At 40.0% G+C, this 21,598-nt stretch overlaps 1 protein-coding gene and 1 pseudogene across 10 annotated transcripts in view; one reads left to right on the forward strand and one right to left on the reverse strand.

Moving 5' to 3' along the window:
* NRG3 (neuregulin 3) overlaps positions 1-21,598 on the forward strand; it is a 1,063,627-nt gene that overhangs the window by 310,462 nt on the left and 731,567 nt on the right. The window lies entirely within an intron of this gene.
* On the reverse strand, positions 203-669 carry LOC131492924 (U1 small nuclear ribonucleoprotein C-like; annotated as a pseudogene).

Raw genomic sequence — 21,598 nt, forward strand, 5'->3', positions numbered from 1 at the left:
TGTTTTGTTTTGTTTTGTTTTTGTTTTTGTCCCACTACTTCCCTACAAAACCTATTCTCTGTTTGATAGGAAGGGGGACAGATTTTCCTTGTCATGCTGTTAGAAAACATCCAGAGTCACAGCATCATGATCTCCTGGTAAAGAACAAGTAAATATATATTTATATATATATTTATTAATATAAAGAGGGCCCCCTCTCTTCTTATCTGTCTGGTCAAGTCATTCCTGGCTGAGTGGGCACCATCATGGGACGGGCGGGAGGTCTCATCATGGGGGTGCCGAGGCATCATTGGCACATGGCCTCCCATAAGAGGCCTCATTCCAGAAGCAGGTCCCACTGGCATCATCCCAGGAGGAGGAAGGCCCATTGTTGGCATCATGGGAGGGCCCCCATAATGGGTGCTAGCATCATACCAGGGCAAGGAGGACCCACAAGATTTGGGAGATGGGATCATGGCCCCTCCAGGAGGAGAAGCAGAGAATAGAGTAGGAGGCATCTTTTCATGTTGAAATGCCATGCTTGTTTTGTCAATCAAGCTCTGAGCCTGCTCTTCTATCCGTTTCTGATAGTAGTCTTTTACATTCTTTGTGTTTCTTACCACTTTACTGTGTCTTTCTCACAGACGGAGAGTCATGAGTAAGGTATGTGTTATAGTAAAACTTAGGCATGTTGCTCTACAGGCACTGGCCACTCCGTCCCTGCACAAGTATTTTTAAGGCAATAATTGACACTTCGGTATACATCAGAAGAGTTGCGTATGCGTGCGTGCGTGTGTGTGTGTGTGTGTACTTCTCATTTCATTACATAGAATATTTTAAAGATGCGTGCTCAAGAATTGATATTTGATAAAATTAACGATTTTTACTACTACATCAAGGACATCCCTAAATGGAAATGTCCCCCAGTGAAAGGACATAGCAGTGAAGAATATTATTAATATTAATACAAATGAGTTTTACTGCCTTGATTTGCAGCGACCAGTTTTATCAGACATTGCTTTTACAGTATCAATGCAAACCTCATAGAATCTCTAAAAGCTTCTCGCAGACCACACTTTGAGAGCTGCTCGTTTGAGCTACTATAACAAATATACCCAAGATTACAGGGGATCAAACAAGACAAAAGGGTATTCATTCTTCTAACTGTTTAGAGCAGTGGTTTTCATCGAGGGGCAAACTTGACCCAAGTATTTGACAACATCTGGGGAAATTTTTGGTTGCCACAACTAGGGAAAAGGGGAGTCACTGGAATGCAGGAACTCAGCTAAACTTTCTGTAGTGCCTGGAATACTGTCTCATAACAAATTATTATTCAGCTCAAAGACAGCAGTTCCAAAGTCCAGCAACTCTGGTCTAAAGAGAGGAGGGCAGGCCTGGAAGATAGTTATATGCTCTACAAGGTTATATAAGGGCAAAGGTTTCTTCTATCTAATGGTTCTGTTATTCCCCAAGGAGTTTTCCTCATTACCAGTCAGACCTGGCTGACCGGAACAACATCTGCTTTCTGCAAGGGGCAAAGATAAGAAGTTGAGGACAAGCAATTGGCTTTTAAGAAAATGATGGGAAAATTGCCCACATCCTTCCAGCTCCTTACAATTCCATTGGCAAGGACTTGGCCAAATGGCCAGGCTGAGACTGTCATGGAGGAGAGGTTTCCATTTAAAAGGGAGGTGCAGGGGCGCCTGGGTGGCTCAGTTGGTTAAGCGGCCGACTTCGGCTCAGGTCATGATCTCGCGGTACGTGAGTTCGAGCCCCGCGTCAGGCTCTGTGCTGACAGCTCAGAGCCTGGAGCCTGTTTCAGATTCTGTGTCTCCCTCTCTCTGCCCCTCCCCTGTTCATGCTCTGTCCCTCCCTGTCTCAAAAATAAATAAAATGTTAAAAAAAATTAAAAAAAAAAAGGGAGGTGCAGAGACTGGTTGCTGGGGAAAATTAGCAATAGCCATCATGATAGGGAAATGCTTTAAAACATTTGAAAGGATGCTAAGAGAAGCCAGTGGCCCTAATCACAGAACAATTTAAAGTTCCTGTGTATATATAATAGGAATGGATTTTTAACATATAGAAAACTGAACATAATCCTTGCAGTGTTTTGTAAACATTGAATTTATGAAAATATATTTTGTCATTCTCTTCTGGAGTCAAATTCATTCCTTGGGGACCTAATCAATTGACTTTCCCATAGGAAGAATGTGTTCTTTGGGAGGTCACCAGCTCCAACCAAATGTAAATAAACTGATATCTGACTTGTTTATGGAACTTATCTTCGGGCTTCATTAAAACCCTACGTTTCTAACTAGAGAAAGGAAAGGGAGACATTGACTTACTGTCAAAACCAACAAGGTCTGGATGAAGGCCCCTTGAAAGTCTCATTCCTGTGAGCTGGTAAACATTTATAGCTAATTTGAAATGAGATGCTTAATTACATAATTTCATTCCAATTAAGCTGCTAATTAATTGACAGGGCATCTTTGAGTGCTTTACACAGTACAAGTAAAAGGCAGCAGCGTCTTGAGCCTATTACCTGTGACCCTTTGGGAGAGATCAGTAAATAACTATTTAAGAGGTTGGAAACAGAGTTTGTTAAAAATGAAAATAGGAGCCCAGCCCAGGGAGATCCAGGCCCAAGACCACCTCTGGCTTAGGGTCTTTCAGCTCTCTCCCATCAGACCCCCCCCCTTTTTTTTTGAGAGAGAGAGAGTAATGAAAAGAAAAAAAAAACCCAACACCTCTAAATAAGCATTTATTCTGTGCCCAGCCTTGTGCTAGGAAGTTATACAAGTGATATAAGACATTAAAACGTCCGTCCACTTGCTGTTTTAAGAAATAGGTTGTTTGGGAAGGAGGTAATTAGCTTTACCTTTCTTAACCTCTAATTTACCTTTTCTCTTTCCTGTCTTTCTGCCTCAGCCCCCTAAAACCTCGTCCTGCAGACAGATCAGCCATGTCCAGTTCATCTCTGCAGCTGGAATTAAGTGTTTTAACAGAAAAAGAGAATTCTAGATTGAAATCAGTTTTTTGAAATAAAAGGCATTATTTTACCACTTGCATTCTCCAGTCTTTTGGACTGGAAAGCTATAATGTAGGAATAAACATGTATTCTTACCCATAGCCATGATATACTTGTTCCTTCACTTGCCTGCACTGACGAAGATATTACTGGAATGTGTCTTTTTCATCAGTTAATACAGAAGCAGAAACCTGTGGGGCAGGCATGGTGGCTGTCTAGCTGCTAAATGTTAGTGTTGGCTCAAGGATCTTTCAGAATCATTTCAGCAGATGCTCAAAGGCAGCGTTATCACATCTTTCCATCTTATAATTGGTTTTATTTTAATAAAGAGTAAAATCAGGTCAAGTGCAGATTTGTCTCCCAACCCAAAGAGTTTCATATGCTTTTCACTCTGTATTTTCACCCAATCTGTAACTGGCATCATGTCTTTATTTTTTAAGTATTTTAAAAGGTGAGTTTCCTCTCAGATACATCAGTTCCTCTGCATATCTTTAGTTCCCTGTCACTGGATAGCAGCAGCAATTTCGTCACATCGTGTCTAAATGTCTATGTGGGCATGAAATTGTTAGGAATCACCTTAGTGAATAACTGACTCAAGAATTCATTGCTTCAAAACAAGATAATTTCTTTAGCAGAAGCATACAGGACCCCAAAGAGATGTACCTCACACACTTATTAAAGACAGATAGTATCTCACTCCTCTCTCCCTCCTGTCCCCACAAACCTCCTTTAAATCCTCACCAATAAAGAGGCACGCAGTGGGAACCAGAGAAGAAGCATCTTTGCTGTCCTTATCTAAGTGATGGTTAACCTCTCCTTCAGTCATAACTAGTGCTGGGATTATCTTGAAAAGCTCTTTCCCATGGGAAGTGAGGCGACCGTGAGCATCCTGGCCTTATATTCCCAGTCCTGGCCACTGAACATCCTGGCATTATATTTCTAGTCCTGGCCACTGACAAGGAAGTTAGGCTGTGATACGCTGAGGTCCACTTCCCCCGGTGCCTCAGAGTTTTAACCTGAACCCAACAAACCTGCATGGTGTGTGCTCACATGTTTATTATATATCGCAAGTGGAGTGCAGAGTGGACATGTGGGCATGTGATAAGCAGATATCAGGTTGTGGTCATAATTAAACCCTTTCAACTGTATGGGTACTGAAAGGAATACTTAATCAGAAATCAGAGGGGTGACCCATATTTGGATAAACATTTATGGGCTCATGCAATCATATTGTACGTATTATCTATCTATACCTATTACATACAGACTTTCTGGACATTCAAGTCCCTCTTCCAGGAAACTCCAAGACTTTGGAACACTGGACTTCTGGCCTCGTGAACCTGTTGTTTCTTCACATGGTGGACTCCTTTGTAACATGGGCAATCCCATTGATGAGGACATATGAAGGAAAGAGTAACCATTCTGTCAAGCCCTGGTTTGTCCTTATCTTCAGATCATCATAAAGATTTTTCCTGATCTTATTTCCATTAGATCAGAACCCAGCCTAGACTCTCATCCAACAAGTAGACTCAGAGACCTTTTGATAGGTGCTTACTGTAATTCAGTTTCTTTTTTTAATGTTTATTAATATATTTTGAGAGAGAGAGCACGCGCGTGTCCGTACATGTTCATGTGAGTGCAAGAGGAGCAGAGAAAGAGGGAGAGAGAGAATCCCAAGCAGGCTCCATGCTGTCAGTGCAGAGTCTAATGCGGGGCTCGATCTCAGGAACCCTGAGATCATGACCTGACCCAATATCAAGAGTCGTAAGCCACCCAGGTGCTCCCAGTTTATTTTCATAGATTTAATTTTACTTCTCAATGAATAATATAAATTAACAAATAAAAACAAATTCAGGATGTGGATTTTTTTTAGATCCCAGGTGTTAAGAATTCCTTGGTGTGCCTATGATGGACCTATAAACCATATATGAACTTTCTTGTTACTAAGGTGATCATTAGAGATAGTGAAATGAACAAAAAATTGGCTTAGCATTCTTAGGTTCTTATTTGCTCTCTTCTTGAGGTGAAACACTTTTAATTGGCTTCTTATGTGCCATTGAGGTATTCTCACCTCTGGATGCTTACATCATGGATATGGAAACTTTATTTATGGTATTTATTAATTTTTAATGGTTATTTTAAATTTCTTGAAACACATTTCAAGATACTTCCAAAATTCATGTTTTGCTATTAATCATCTGTGTCCTGAAACTATTTTGCTAAATGAAATTTCTTAGTATTTGTTTGAGGACACAGGAATTAGATTTAGAGTAGGAAGGATAAAACCCAGGATTCTTTATCATCCTTTTCAAACTAGGAACTGTGGTGCTGGATTTTTCTATGGGCTAGAGGGAGGCCTATTTCCTTGCTGGTTCTCTTACATGCTTGATAGCATTATTATTGAGGTTTACTGGATCCCTGTGGAAGCCCATTGTGAAGGTGGCTGAGTGAGTGTTTTAACTCTAGCACATGCCCCAGTTTATTAAAAGGATCATATTCTGTCATTGGCTCCCCTTTACTTAGATGGCATTCCTGAATGTACATTTTCAGAAATTATTTTGAAGATTGAACATCATAAAAAAAGTATGTTCGATTTCCAAAAGCAGTGGAATAATCAAGTGAACTAGTTATTTCCATAATGAAATGGCAAATTTTGGAAATGACTAAATTTTACATAAATATAATAGTTTTGAATGGCCTTGTTCATGGGAAAATAAGAAATTATCTCAAAATGCTAATTAGTGTTGAGACTTCCTCTGACCTTTTATAATTTGTCTCTTGTCTACAGTTTCTTTAATAAATGTGTGTATTTTATTTTATTTTTAAAAATTCAACTAAGACTATTCCCAAAGGGGGAAGCAATGTAGCATGCATTTCAGAGCAAGTGCTTTGGAATGCACGCCATTGCAGGCTGGGTTCCCCCAGACAAAACCCCTTTGCCCAATAAGGCGGTGGGGGCGTGGGTAAAAATACCTACCTCATGATGTTGCTGAGAGGGTCGCATTCAAACATACTCAGAGACCTTAGTACTTTTGTCTATAAAATAATATTAAGTATCACTTTCATATTATCATTAATAAATGTATTGCTTTCCAAGATGAAGAATAAAAAAAACCCCCAAATTTGGAACATCCGCATAAGATTAATAGAAAACATTTTTACTATTACGGTTATAACCACCAGTTTTTATCTAAAATAGGTGATTAACGCTCTTTCTTTTAAGCATTTGGTGAAACTTAAGGTATTTTCCCGTATGCAAAGTTGATAATAGTTTTATTTTCTTTTTTAATCATCCAAAGTAGCCAAATTTCTTTGGAATACAGATAAAAAGATATTATTCTTGCTCCCATATGGGTACAGGTATCACTTACTCATTTTTTCCCTGAAATTAAAGAAATGGAAAGTTGGCAGTCACTGGTTTCACTCTTCATTGACAAGTTTTCCACTTACTGTGTAGGACCTTGAACAAATCCTACCTCTCTGTGCTGCTGGACCAGTAAGGGAGCTTTCAGCTGCTAAGTAGATTAAAAAAACCCTGAAAACGCCTTCACCAATAGCACATCAGAGGCAGAATAGGTCCAGAGTTGCTCTATTCGGTGGCTCACCAACAGTATCTAAGATTCGTCCAGCCATCTGTCCTGCCATCCTCAGTATCTCAGCTTTGTTCTCATTTCCCCATCATGCACACATGTTGGCACTACAGGACCAGGCATTACACACAGATATGACAAACTCTCATAGAGGGACAATGAAAATGTCATTTCTGTCGTATCCTTCATAACACTGAGAAACTCTTTCCCACGAATCCTCACCCCCAGGATTTCCCAGACATGACATTGGTTATAAGTGGGTCACTTGTCACCCCAGCCAGTGACTGGCAAGTGTAGTGCCATTGCTGTAGTTCGCTAAAGCAGAATGAGACCCTCTGATTGGTTAGACTGATCTGGATTTGCCCCTGAACTAGAGACAGTGGGTTCTTCCCTAAAGGCTGGATATATGGATAAAATTTTGTTCAAGAGTAAATGGACTTAGGTGACAGTGCACAGTATCTACTAAAGCCTTGGGAAATACCAATTCTATCTAGGTCACAGTATTTTTTTTTATTTGAATTAAATAATGGCAGTACTTATAACCAGGCCCATGGCTCTCAAATAAACAACAACGCTTTGGGCGTTTAAGGGAGTTTAAGGCTAGCCAATTATGTTTAAGTATAACCCTAGGCTCTCCTTCACCTGTGCTCCCACTGTTCAGCTAGGGCTCACAGGGTTCATCACTCACTCATTGCCATAGCTCTTACATTGTTGTCTACACTGATGTCCATGATAATCACATTCCAACTCCATGTGATGGTGAAAGGCACAAACTACATGACTTCTAATCCCCTTCCTTGTTTAAATTCTTTAAATTTTCGGGGCGCCTGGGTGGCTCAGTCGGTTAAGTGTCCGACTTCAGCTCAGGTCATGATCTCACACTCCGTGAGTTCGAGCCCCGCGTCGGGCTCTGGGCCGATGGCCCAGAGCCTGGAGCCTGCTTCCGATTCTATGTCTCCCTCTCTCTCTGCCCCTCCCCCGTTCATGCTCTGTCTCTCTCTGTCTCAAAAATAAATAAACGTTAAAAAAATTAAAAAAAAAATAAATTCTTTAAATTTTCCAGGAGCCATTAATGAGGTAGGGAAAAACACACTATCAAATATCTACACCAGCAAGATTCATTTGATAAAGGGACTCCCCAAAAGGCAAGTTTATTCGTGTTGTAAAACTACCATGGCTTCCTTCTTCCTAAACATGTACAAGGAGAACTCAAAAGGCTTCTGGGTTAGCGTGAATGCTTTCTTACCAAACACTCTTTTCCCCCCTTGTTCTGGCCAGTCTGGGGGAAATATGTTATGCAAATGTGATCCACCAAGAAGGATTGATTTGTTGAGGCCTCCACCAGTACCTATTTTCTGAGGCCCTAGGATTTGTTTCCTGGCTGCCTCTGGTCCTGTGGTTGAGGCTTATTGGCAATTCAGTCCTAACACAAGAGCACTTTCCCTTTTTTTTTCTTGGGCTTGATTTCCCATTGCATTTATCTGCTTCCGTCAATGCAAAATACTGAAAGGTTCAAATTGATTTTCCTTCTCGAAACATGAAAGGTCTGTTTTTCAAACTTCAGTATTTCCTTAGGAAATATCTCTCATCAATATGTGCACGAATTAAAGAGAAACTCCAAACCCCCCCTTCTGATTGTCAGTAACTCAAAGCAACCTGTTTACCCACTTGGATCCTTCCCAGCAGAAAACGTTAACAATTGTAATTATCACCATTATGCAGTATGTTCAATTGTACAATCAATATAATTGCCAAATGGAAATTATACAATAAATATAATTGCTGCTTTACTCCTGTGCAGTATTTCACTGGCACTTCACATTTATTTTGTCCTTTAATTAGTAACAGGTGTAATTACAGGACTGTGTTCAGAGCTGAAGCTGAGTAATTGGCATGAGTGGGCACAGGGTTTGGCTATTGAGAGGGGGCCCGCATGACTCATTCTCTGCTGGGATTGCCTGAGGACACCACACGGCCCACTGAGCAGCCCAAAGTCATGCTGACCTGTGGACGCTTTTGGTATAAACTCTAGGTCAAGGATGCCCTGCAGCCCCTGAGACACGCTGTTTTGCCACCCTTCTCTCTTGACTCCCAGCACCCCGTTGTACCTATTCTTTGTCTATCTAGATGAATGTATTCATTCATTCATTCAACAGTATTTATTGAACACTGATTATGTGTCAGGTACTATTCTATGTGTGGGAGATATTCAGGCAAGAGAGCGGCACAAAGCTTACAATCTAGTGGATAAAAGCAGGGACTACACACACACACACACACACACACACACACACAAAACAAACCAAGAGATAAGAAATTTATAGTGATAAGGGCTAGGAAGATAGACTACTGTAACATAAGAATGTGTTTTGACTAGGTGGTCTTCCCCAGACATGACTTTGACTTGAGGTGTTAATGATGAGGCAGGATGTTTGGGCAGAGGTTGTGGCAACTGCAGAGACTCTCAAGAGGAACAAGCTTAGGAGAAGGTCCATAGTGTTCAGGGGGTGAGGAGGAAAGAGAAAAAAAGAGACAGAGACAGAGAAAATGTGAAGTGGACTGGAAGAAATCGATAGAAATGGTTTAAATCTTAGAGGGTCTTTAAATCATAATAAAGGATTTGATATTCTAAGTGCAATGGGAATCTGGTGGAGAGTTGGTTGCAGTGTAGTGGCACCCCTTGATTTACATCTACCATTCTATCTGCTGTTTAATAAGATACATTATAGAGGAGTAAGCATTGAAGGAGAGCAGATGGAGGAAACACCAGGTAGGAGTTGCTGGTTGCTCAGGCAAGAATGGTACCGCTGGAGGTGGAAAGACTATAGTGATTAAAAATATATGTCTTTTGAAAGGTAGAGTTGCCATTGCCTGCTGATGGAGTTGGTGTGAATGATGAGACAAAAGACTGAAATCCTCAATGGCTCTAGGCTTTTGGCTTGGAACTAACTGAGACGGGGAAGTCTGGGGGAAACAAACACACCAGTTTTAAGAATAGGACAACAAACGGGTTCCAGTTAAAATGCCATTGGACATCCAGGTAGGTAGTTGGATAAACACCCTGAAGGGAGTAGTCATTACTGTAGATCTAAATATGAAACTCAGTAGTATTGAGATGGAATTATTCATGGACCGGGATGCAGTAAACATCAGAGACAGAAGACAGAAGAGGTCCCAGGATTGAACTGTGAGCAGTTGCAACATTTAGAAGTTCCATAAATGAGGAAGAATAAGCCAAAAAAATTTCAGAAAGAGCTGCCAGTGAGGTACAAGGAAAACCAGGCAACTCTGGATGCTACTCCATCCAAGAGAGGATAAGAATAGAGGGCTTAACTATGTGAGATACTGCTAACATGCTAAGATGAAAGCAAAAACGTGGTCTTTGGATTTGGCAATGTGGAGGCTGCCATTGACCTTGCCAGAACAATTTTAGTGGAATGACTAGGATGCAAGAATATGTGTGGGTTGAAGATAAAATGTGAGCTGAGGAAATGCAGCCAGCGTGCACATGACTTTTGGGGAGTGCTATGACAAAGAGCAAGAAACCCAGCTGTAGGTGGAGGGGCACCAGGGTCAAAGAAAGGCTGCTGGATATTTTTATATGTGGAAAAGGATGCAGAATGAGAAATGGATGCTACAAGGTGGGAGGTAAATTTCTATGCGAACAAAGTCCTTGAGTAGATGAGACATGAAATCCAGAATCTAAGTGAAGGGACTGCCTCCAACAGGAACAGAGGCTTGTGTTCCTTGTGATAAGAGGGAAAGCGAGAGTGTGGGCACAGATTCAGGAAGGTCAGTCCATGTGGTAGTGGGAGGACTGTCGCTGCCTCCCAGGAGTTCGTGATCTGAAGGAGAGAGACACATCGTGCACATCTCCCTGCATGAGTCAGAGAGAGGTCTGAATGCAGAGAAGTGAGTGCTGTGGGAGGGCAGCGGTGGGAGGAATTATCCTGTAAAGTTTGATAGAGGAGGTAGTGTTTGGCTTGACTCTTTAATAATACATGTAATTATATACTGTTATTTGACTAAGATACCAACAAATTTTAGGGCACTCTCTCTAGAAGACCCCCTGGTTAAGAGTTCTTTTATCAAGGAAGACCCAGGTTGATCTCTCATTCCTAGTGATATGATCACTAAGATCCTGAGACACTGCAGCCCCTCTCAGGTATCACCGCCTTCTCAGGTGCCCTGTTTTCCTTTGAAAACTTCTTCTCTCCTCAGTCTTTGGCCAAGTTTTAATTATCTTTCAAGGCCAAGTTGAAGTGCTACTTCTTCCAGAAAGCCTTCCCAATTCATCGCCAGTCCCCTTAACAATTTAGGTCAGTTTCCTTCCTGTATGTAGGTGGGGCAGGGAGAAGGATTCCCATCTTGTGGATGTGTCAGGATGGGTGTGGTCCAATCCACGTGGTTGAAAGAGAGGGGCCCATGCAGGAACCACTCCAGAGCTCAGGTGAGAGAGAGCTTAGAGCTCCAGAGGGCTCAGTTGAAGGCTGCCAGAACGGGACAGTGTTTGCAATCTTGGAAAAAAAAGTTCTGTTTGTGTTTCCGTGTACAGGTGCAGTAGAGTCTAGCCTTGTACTTGACTTTGGTGAAAGACCATATTTCTGCTTATGATCAAATAAAAAGACAATTAAGCATCACAAGGAAAACCCTCAGTTTAGAGGTCAAAACCCACTTGATGGCCAATTTTGGGTTGGACTCAAGGACTATCAGCACCACCTCCACAGCACAGGGATGGAGCTTTGTTATGAGTGTGGTCTCTGTTAGGAGTGTGTACAGGGCAGCACATTTGTCCTCATTATATCTTGAAAATAGAGCCTTAAACCACTGAGAAAGGCTACAGCTCTTTACCTGAATATGGCGGCAGGATAATGCTTCCTCCCTGACTCGCCACGAGATGCCGATGTCGTAATCCTCAGAACCTATGAATATGTCATGTTGCATAGCAAGAGGTAATGAGGTAATTAAAGTTGCTTGGTAATCCCCTGTTACTGAATGGAGACGTTTTCCTTGATTTTGCCTGGGACCATTGCAGTCACAAAGGTCCTTCAAACTGGAAGAGGGAAGCAAGAAAGTCTATGTCAGAGGGATACAACCTGAAAAGGACTTGACCAGCTGTTGTTGGCTTTGAAGATGGAAAGCAGCCATACACTAAGGAATGCAGGCTGCCTCTAGAAACTGAAAAAAGCAAGAAAAGAGATATGACCCTAGAGCCTCCAGAAGGGACACAGTTCTGCCGACACCTTGATTTTGGTTCAATGAGACCTGCCGTGGATTTGTGACTTGCAGGATTATTAAGATAATAAATCTATGTGTTTTAAACCACCAGGTTTATGGTGACTTGTTATAGCAGCAATTGGAAATTAAGGCACACTGTGGTGAGCCTCTATGCCTGAATCTGAAAATGCATGGAAAACCCATGTAGAGTACCAGAGTGTAAGTAGATGACAAGGTGAAAAACCCAGGAGTCATATAGAAAATGTTTTGCATTATTATAATAGCACCCTTCCAAGTAAGCCAGTACTGAACACTTAGCAGTTTTAAAACATAAGGCCCCAGAGACGGTTTCCTCGGCTTGACAATGGGGGTAGTAACAAATTCATACGTTGTGGAGGAGATGGGAATAAGATGACGTACTTGAAGCAATTTGGTGAACTCTCATTTTCCCCTCAAATCTCTGGGAGAATTTTGACCAACTTATGTGGTATTAGAATGCATACTGGCCCGAGAGACAGAAGACCTGGGTTCATGTCTCAGCTTCACCCTCTGTGAACTTCCGTAACCCATTTAGCCTTTTTGGAGGCTTGGTTATGTCAATGGTAAAATACAGATATTACGGCCTATTCATCTATGCTAAAAGATAATGATAAATATAGCAGGTGTACTTTATACGTCATGAAACACTGCACATGCAAAGATTTATCATTATTAGTAATAAATGTCACTGTGCCTTGGCCTTATTCTTGGTCGACGTATGGTCAGATTCCTTCTGACCATTTATAAGATCAAATGTTACTCTTTTCTAAATGAGCTACAGTGAGTGGGTGATAAGAGGGTGAAGAGCAGGTGTGAATTTGTCCATAGAATCAGAGGTCCTTTCTCCAGCCACTGGGTCCAGAAATCATTGACTGTCTGGACTGAGTTGTCCAGGTTTTAAGACAACCCCAGCAGTTTTTAGTAGAAAGGTTCTTGAGAATCATTCTTCCGTATTTTGATTGATTTCTGGACAAGTTCATTCAGCTCTGTGACTCAGGGTTCCAAACCCAATTCCCTGAGCTGTACAGTAAATAGAAATAGACGTCAAAAGTTCCTGGGTGTCAAAGAATGCATCTTACACTAATGTAAGGAAATTCTGTCCATCTTGAAAAGGGGGCCTTGAATCCAGAAGTAAAGACGGCAGTGGCCTACTTGACTTCACCAAACTTCAGGGAGGTAGAAACAATTTTGCCTTCACAATTTTGCACAGCAGCGATCACATAGTAAATGCTCAGTGAATGAGTGAATGTGTCTTTTTCTATTATATAAAGGAAATCTGCCCTTTTAAAAAAAATATATGGGTCTTCTTCTTTTCAAGGAACTTGGTGAGTTCAGTGAGTCAGCTTGGCTCTTTGAGTTTTCTTTTCTGTGATAAGAAGACTCCAGAGTGCTTTCTGTGTGGAACTATGTGCCAGGCACACAGCCCTCCTACACAAGACCAAAAATTATTCTGCAAAGAAGGAAAATATGTAAAATTTGGTTTTATATATAAAGTGCTGGGAATAGTGTGCGGAACACAGTACCATGTATTTGCTGTTTTTATTATTCTCTATGATCTTGTGTGGGCTTATTCAAGATCTGATTGATAATTTTACTATAAAGCCATGTTCTGAATATGTTCTTTTTTCCCCAAAAAAGCCACGTTCTTTTTTCCCCAAGAGGTTATGCCATGCTTATAATCAGAAGGAAAGTGTATTATCCTAGATAAACAACACTGGATCCAAAAGGCTCAGGAAGGACCATTAATATTCATCTAAGATAATACTAGAAAAAGAAAGGTTGTTCTAGAACTTAATTCCTGATAATTTGAGAAGCAAAAGGTGTTATTGAGATCTTTAGAGTGTTCATGTTTTCCTTTTTAGAAAAAAAAAGTCTCTAATTCTTTACTCCTCAAATGTGCAATTATTATAAGCAAAGCAAAAGTAATAACTAAACTGTTCATTGATATAACCGCTTTGTTTAAATTGCTCTTGAAATCTTAAAGTATTATTCATAATATTAAATTGATGTAGTCTGATCAAAAGAGAGGACATTTAATTAAAAATATGTAAAGCATCTAGAGTTGAAAATCAATGAATATTTTGTACACAGTAACTGATGTTACCTTATGAAAATAAAATCTTACCTACTTGTTCCATTAAAAGCCTCTGCTTCTAATCACTTAGCTATCACTAGGCTATCACTTCGCTCTCACTTCATATTCATTGAAAATATGGGACAGGAAATCCTGAAAACATTAGCTGAAGAAACACACAGCTTATCTGGCTACTTTCATGATTTTTCAGATGCAATATGGAAGAAAAAGATATATAAAAGCTATTTCCCAGGGGTTGCAGATCAAACAAAGGACAGATTTTTATCTTTCCAATAGTTCCTAGGGGGAAAAACAAAATAAAAGATGGTTTAGAAAAAGAGAATAACATTTGTAATTCTTGGCTCTCTTATGAGTAAGAAAGTAGAGAAATTCTTGACAGATAGGTAACAATACCACATGTGCTCTTAATACTGGGATGTATTTCCAGTGTGCAGTTCAGATAAACAGAGGAGATTTTAAAACCTCAAACTTCTTATACCATCATTCCTTATCACCTACATTATTTGGGGAAAGGCCATATTTCTATCTGAGGTTAAAAATAAAGTGTTGGTTCATTCATTTGTTTGCTAGTTCATTCATTTACTCTTTCTTCTAGTTCGAGTTTCAGAATATTAGTGGGGTATAAGAGCCTTTTTCCTAACTGTAATACACTTCACATAACTTAAGAAAGGATAAGTAAGGGTATATACTAATTATATAACTAGTCTATTAATTTGTTCATATTTTCTTTAAAGTCTAGTTTGTCGTACAATGCCATGCTTCTCAAGCCTAAACCAAAACCATGAAACAGATTTGTAGGACCTTCTGGAATCTCCTCTCTAATTCTAGAATGTTGGTTGTAGCTGTGCTTAGTTCTCCACATTTGGACATGTTCTGGGGCCTGATTCACTGAATATAGTTGATAGTCTAAATACGTAGGTTGGGAAATGCTTTCGTATGAACATTTAAATGAACAGATAAACCAGCCTATCTTTTAATACACCAATTTGTTTATGTAAATGTATATTTGAGACCCTTAAAACCACTTTTCTTACATAGAAGTTACTTTTAGGTATTTTACGTAAAACCTGATTTTCTTATCTATTGCGCTTTTTTTTTTTTTTTTTTTTTTTTTTTTTTCAACATTTTTTATTTATTTTTGGGACAGAGAGAGACAGAGCATGAACGGGGGAGGGGCAGAGAGAGAGGGAGACACAGAATCAGAAACAGGCTCCAGGCTCCGAGCCATCAGCCCAGAGCCTGACGCGGGGCTCGAACTCACGGACCGCGAGATCGTGACCTGGCTGAAGTCGGACGCCTAACCGACTGCGCCACCCAGGCGCCCCTCTATTGCGCTTTTGTTAATGTGTACTTGTTCAAACAACAAAGACAGTGATTTCTTACCTGGCAGGGTGAGGTCTGTCATGTAATATTAGGACCACTGCATATAAAAACAGGATTGAGATGGGGGTCAAGGAAGCAATCTGTATCTGCTGCCCATAACATTACAAGCTTTGCTGTATTAATCTAGTTTCCAAAACATTCCTCCCTTCCCTTCCCTTCCCTTCCCTTCCCTTCCCTTCCCTTCTTCTTCCCTTCCTCTTCCCTTCCTCTTCCCTTTCTCTTCCCTTTCTCTTCCCTTTCTCTTCCTTCCTTCCTTCCTTCCTTCCTTCCTTCCTTCCTTCCTTCCTTCCATTATCTTTTTTTCAAAAAGTTTAAAGACAAGTGCCCAGAATCTTGGTTATTGAATATGTATGTCTGCATGTGTATGTGGAGATAGAATACAGAAAAGAGCATACTCCTGTCATGGCATTTATGAAATTAATTGCAGTGGTTGGTTTATTCCCTAAGCCTTAGTTTCCTTATCTGCAAAATGGGGATAGAAAGTGGAAAAGTCGAGGGGTGCCTGGGTGGCTCAGTTGGTTAAGTGTCTGACACTCGGCTCAGGTCATAATCTCACGTTTCGTTAGTTTGAGCCCCATGTTGGGCTTTGCATTGACAGCGTGGAGCCTGCTTGGGATTCTCTCCCTCCCTCTCTCTCTGTCCTTCCTCTGCTCATGCTGTCTCACTCTCTCTCAAAATAAATAAATAAACTTAAAAAATAAAAGAAGTAAGTGAAAAAGGGAAGTGCATGGATATGTCCCCAGAAGCTCCAGAGGGACGCACAGTTCTGCTGACACCTCAATTTCCTTGTTTTCAAAAATGTCAGGAACTCATGTAGGTGCAGGACCTATCATAGGGAACACAGTAGATTACAGAAATGATGACGTTGCACATTCTTAGCTCTGTGCTTCTACGATTCACCCTGTATGAATACAGTTGGCGCTGGTGTTGCGGTTGGTGGTGTTGGTGGCACAGCATCTATAGCAGCTGCAGCAGCAGCAGCTCAGGAACACTGGCCCTCATACCAGAGGGGGTATTTCTTGACACACTGGTATTCACTTCTAATTCCCTGTGCCCACCCAGTACCCAGCACTGAGCAGCTATTCACATACTTGTTAGAGGGAGCCATTGATTGTATCTGTTCATAGATAATTTTGTAATTAGCAAATGGAGAAGGGCAGAAAGAGGGCTAGGCCGAGGACCATGTGATGAGATTACTCAGCATTCTGCTTATTTCTCGCAAGGAATGAAAGATTAGGGAAGTAGGAGGAGAGGAGTGGGGTGGATTTCTGACATTAGCTGTCAGATACTGCGTATCAACTGTGTGATCTAATTCTGTCTTTACAGCTGTCCTGTGAGGAAATGAGAATAGAGAAGCTAAATGACTTTCCCAGTGTCACACAACTAGTATAGCGATGGGTTTAAAAATGGAATTGGGCCTGTTGGTCTCCAAAGCCCTTTGTTTTTCCTTATCCCCTGAAGTAAAGCTGATAACTTCTTTTTGAAGTAAACTAACAGTCCGAATTCAGGGTTGAGAGCTTTAGGGAAAGGCCTTGGAATATCCAAAATAATAATAAAAAAAAAAGGATATCAATTTCATATTCAACTGAGCCAAGTTCAGTTTCAATTAAACAGTCTGAACTACAGGGCTGAGGTCCAGGGTGGACAGCTCGAGCTTGGCAAGATACGGTTACGGTTGTGGATGCTTGAGCCAGAATGGTTTGCAAAAGGACCTAGACTCCATGGTCAGAAGACCTAGCCTACTTTCCTAGAGGGAAGCAGTTTAACAAATAGGATTTTGATAGTACTTTAGCCAAAAGTTATTGGTGTCTTAATATTGTTCAAAATGGTTTTGATTTCTCATAAGAAGTTAAATCATGAGTTATCTGAAATCATTTTTGTCATGAACTGTCCCTTCTTCTTTGTGGTGTTTGAATCAGCTCTCCAGGATTTCCAGGTGTATACTTGACATTGAAAAAAAATCTCAATAAAATGTACTTAAGGAGATCAACTAACTTCTTAAAGAATAGTGACTATTTTGAAGGCAGGCTTTGAAATATGGTTATTGAGAGAAAAACCTTCAATTAGGATTGAAAAAGTTGGCTTTTTCAGCAGGGAACTGGTAAAGGAGGTGCTTTTAAAAGAGCAGTGTAAGAAGGAAACATTGACAGGGTGCCTGGGTGGCTCCGACAGTTAAGCAGCTGACTCTTCATATTGGCTCAGGTCATGATCCCAAGGTTGTGGGATTGAGCCCCATGATCGGCTCTGCACTGAGCCTGTAGGCTGTTTAAGATGATCTCTCTCTCCCCCTCTCTCTCCCCACCCTTGGCTCCTCTCCCCCACTTGTGTGTGTACTCTCTCTCTCTGTCTAAAATAAAAAGAAAAGAAAAGAAAAGAAAAGGAGAAAACATAAACATAATCATCTAGCATACCTTTGAAAGGAAAGTATTATGAGAGGGTAACTATAGAACCACTCTCAGCAGGTTTTTCTGAGATATGTATTGTGTCTTTTCTTAAAGAGATCCAAAGTATATTAAACTTCATATAAATTCAACATTAATTCATTTATTCACCCAGTGTCTAGTATATAAGAAATTATATTCAGATTTGCTAAGGATTTAGAGAATAGCAAGATATAAGTCATTCCATAAGAACATAAAGCTTACAGACAAAGATAATTAATATACACTCATTAATATAGCAGTAAAGGAAGGGGAAAAAGGTGAACGAAGACATATTTTTGAAGTCTTAGTATGCTACCTAACAGGTATGTAAAGTTGTTTTCATTTTATTTTTTAATTTTTCTTTCTTTATTTATTTTGAGAGAGAGAGAAAGGGAAAGAGAGAGCCAGCACATGCATGCACAGCCTGAGTGGGGGAGGGGCAGAGAGTGAGGAAGACAGAGAACTCCAAGCTGGTTCTGCACTGACAGCACAGAGCCCAAAGCAGGGCTATAACTCATGAACCAAGAGATCATGACCTGAACCAAAATTAAGAGTTGGAGGCTGAACTAACTGAGCCACTCAGGCACTCCTGTATGGCTTCGTTTATATGAAATATCCACTCTGATTTGCACATACTGAACCAGCCCTGCAGCCCAGAAATAAATCCCATTTGATCATGGTGAATGATTCTTTTAATGTACTGTACTGTTAGATTCCATTTGCTACCATTTTGTTGAGAATTTTTGCATCTGTGTTCATCAGGGATATTGGCCCGTAGGCTTCTTTTTTAGTGGTGTCTTTATTGGGTTTTGGCATCAGGGTAATGCTGGCCTCATAGGATGAATTTAGAAGTTTTCCTTCTTTTCCTGTTTTTTTGAAACAGTTTGAGAATAGGTATTAATTCTTCTTTCAGTGGTTGATAGAATTTGCCTGTGAAACCATTTGGCTGTGGACCTTTGTTGGGATTTTTTTGATTACTGACTCAATTTCTTTGCTGGTTATACAGCTGTTCACATTTTCTGTTTCTTCCTGTTTCAGTTTTAGTAGTGTGTATGTTTCTAGGAATTGATCCACTTGTTCTAGGTTGTCCAATTTTGTTGGCATATAGTTGTTTATAAAATTCTCTTATAATTGTTTATATTTATGTAGTGCTGGCTGTTATATCTCCTGTCTCATTTGTGATTTAGTTTGAGTTCTTTCTCTTTATTTTATTTTTTTAATTTAAATTTAAGTTAGTTAACATACAGTTTAGTCTTAATTGTTTTCGTTTTAAAGAAGAAGACATGCAGGTTTAGATGATTTTTGTATTTTGCCCAAGTTCACACTTATATCTGAGTATAAGACTCAGATTTAACTTATTCTCATTTCAAAACCAGTGTTGCATCCATTAAGCCACTTAAGTCACATAAGACAGTTATTCAGAGGAATTGAGGAAGAGTTAACATTTGATATGTACATTGGAGGTAGAGTTGTGACAAATGGAATTTTAGAGTGTGGTCACTCAAGGGCGGTGGCTTCTTGCGGTGAGGAGCAAACAAAGGGGGATGTGGATCTTCATCAGTTTTCCCCCGAGTGACTAGTTTTTGAGAAACTGAAGGAAAACAAATACAAATGTCAAAGTACCTTCAGGTTCATTGCCCACTTTTGAGAGGACAGTTCCACACACACCTGTCTATGTCCTTCAGTCAATGAACAGTTGCTACCAAGTGAACTGACACTCTTTTATATTGTGCAAATCCTATCGTCATTGCTTGGAAGACATGTTGTCTACATATGTCCAGATAGAGCTAAATTTCTCTTCTTCAGAGTGCCTTAATTGAATTTATATGAAGTAAAATATACTTTGGATTTCTGTAAGAAAAGACACTTAATACATATCACAGAAAAAAATCTGCTGAAAGTGGTTCTATAGTTACCCTCTCATAATAGTTTCCTTTCAAAGGTAGGCCGGGGGATTATGTTTCCTTCTTACATTGCTCTTCACAGTGCTCTGTAACCATTGTTCGAGTCAAAATCAGTAGCTTAAATGTTAAAATCTCTACCTAAGGGGATGATAGATTCCTGTTTTTTACTGAAGCCCCTTTTATATATGAAAAAAGCATAGTATTTATTATAAGAGGGATGGACAAGATGGATCTGACTAGAAGGAAAACATGTTGTAAGAATTACTGAATGCTATTACATAATAGAAAAACTTATTCCTAAAAGTCCCTTAGCTCAAAGCACATTAATGGACAACATGCTGTTCATTTGTTTGGTATGTGATATACACATAGGGTGATGTGTTAGATTAGATGGAGTCACGATGAGGAGGACATGAATGTCAGGGTGAAGATGTTGGATTGCCATGGAATCATTTTATTATTCTGAATAGAGAAAATAATAATGGCAACTGTGCTTTAGAAAGACCATCTGTGAGTCATATGTAGAATGGATTATGAAAAGAGTGAAGGCAGAGACACCATCCAGGAGGCTGTTGCAAAAGTTCAAGCAAAGCTAGGAGAATGTCAGATGAAGTCCGTGGTGATGGCAAAGAAGAGCGGGATTTGGATTCTGGTGAGGATTCCATTTCCACAGAAGGGGGCAGCAGATTAGAAATTGAGGTAAGGCAGAAGAAAACATCGAAAAGGCCTTTCAGTATTTGAGTTTTAGAAATGCAGCCTGGTTTATAATTGGTACTAGGAGATGAAAGTGGCTTACTCTCCTCCACAGAGTAATGGCATGATGTAGTTACTGTGGAAGTTCTGCTCACTGTTTTTGGAGACACTTTTACGTGGTAGCATTGCTTAGCAATGTGACTTTGTGTGCAAATCAAGAACATATCCATCTTTCACCAGTGGCCAACATTAACAAAGATCATAAGAGATATAGCAAATCAGTAGGTAAAAGTAATACATTATAATGCAAATAAAATAATGAATGCATATCTGTTTAGCCCCCTATTTCCCTTTAGGTTGTACCACCACGGGAAGTCAAATCCTAAGAGTCGAAAGCAGAATATTCCTTGGTGAACAAGGAATCAGAACAATGAAAGTTGAATGGGCCACATATTTAACATTAGTTGGGTACATTCATATGCCCATAGAAATGACCTTGTCAGGATGACAAACAACTGAAATCTCTCTATCAGGGCTCCATTTTTCCTGCATTGGTCAGGATTGGCTGGGTATGACATGGAAATAAGTAAGTCTGAATCTTAATGGTTTAAAACTAGAAAAATTCTTTGTTGCTGAAACCACATGTCCATTGCACATTGGCTCTCTGCCTGGTCCCTGTTATATTTACGCCATGATTAGAGTGAGGGAAAGCCTCTATCTAGATCACTGCTGGTTTACAGTGGCAGAGAAGAGACACATTCAACTGCATACCCACTTTAAAGTTGTCACAAAGGACACATCACTTCAGCCCATATTCCATTAGACGTAGCAAGTATTATGTCCTCTCCTGAGTTCAGGCAGGCGGGGATGAATGAGAGTGACTCTCTCACAGGGCCCTAGAATATTTAGCATTCTGCAGTGCCGTCTACTGCACTAGGTCAGATTTAGATGACAACCAAACTCTCAACTCTGATTTCTTTTTCCTTATTTGACTAATCCTTTCATTGAATATTTTAATGCATGGAAATACCAATGCATCAATCAAGCTACAATAAACTCTGGAGTGAGAAATTTTCAAACTTTTAAGAATAGCATTGTGTATCTCTGCTTTGATTCATTAGAGTTGACTGGTTCATTTCTAAGACAATGCTCTTATATTTTGGAATCCACCTCACTACATATAACTCATGTATTTATAGGAACCTTATAGAATCTGAGGCACAGATAGGATATACAAGCTTTATATT

This window comes from Neofelis nebulosa, chromosome 13 (assembly GCF_028018385.1).
Source record: "Neofelis nebulosa isolate mNeoNeb1 chromosome 13, mNeoNeb1.pri, whole genome shotgun sequence".
NCBI classification, from domain to species: Eukaryota; Metazoa; Chordata; class Mammalia; order Carnivora; family Felidae; genus Neofelis; species Neofelis nebulosa.